Raw genomic sequence first — 331 nt, forward strand, 5'->3', positions numbered from 1 at the left:
CTGGCCGCACGGGCAGCCTCCAGGTATGCTTCCAAGCGCTTTCGCTCAAAAGGAATCTTGTGCCTAAGCAGGGAATTTGTGATTTCAAGATGCCCGCACTGAGCACAAAACCTCGCACAGGCACGGCGGCAGCAGGCACTCTAGATGCAGCGGTAAGGTCTGGGTTAGCGAGACCTGAGCTAGTGGTGCCGTGTGCCAGGCAGCTGGACACACCTGAGAGCACACAGAGCGTGTGCTGCCCGGCTCCCGGCTCCTCCCAAGCGCCCTGAGCACAGGGGTGAAGCAAGCACCTGCCTGGGGGGATGTTCCGCCACCGCGCGCGCCACCGCCC

Source organism: Buceros rhinoceros, unplaced genomic scaffold (genome assembly GCF_000710305.1).
Source record: "Buceros rhinoceros silvestris isolate BGI_N320 unplaced genomic scaffold, ASM71030v1 scaffold18483, whole genome shotgun sequence".
Taxonomy (NCBI): Eukaryota; Metazoa; Chordata; class Aves; order Bucerotiformes; family Bucerotidae; genus Buceros; species Buceros rhinoceros.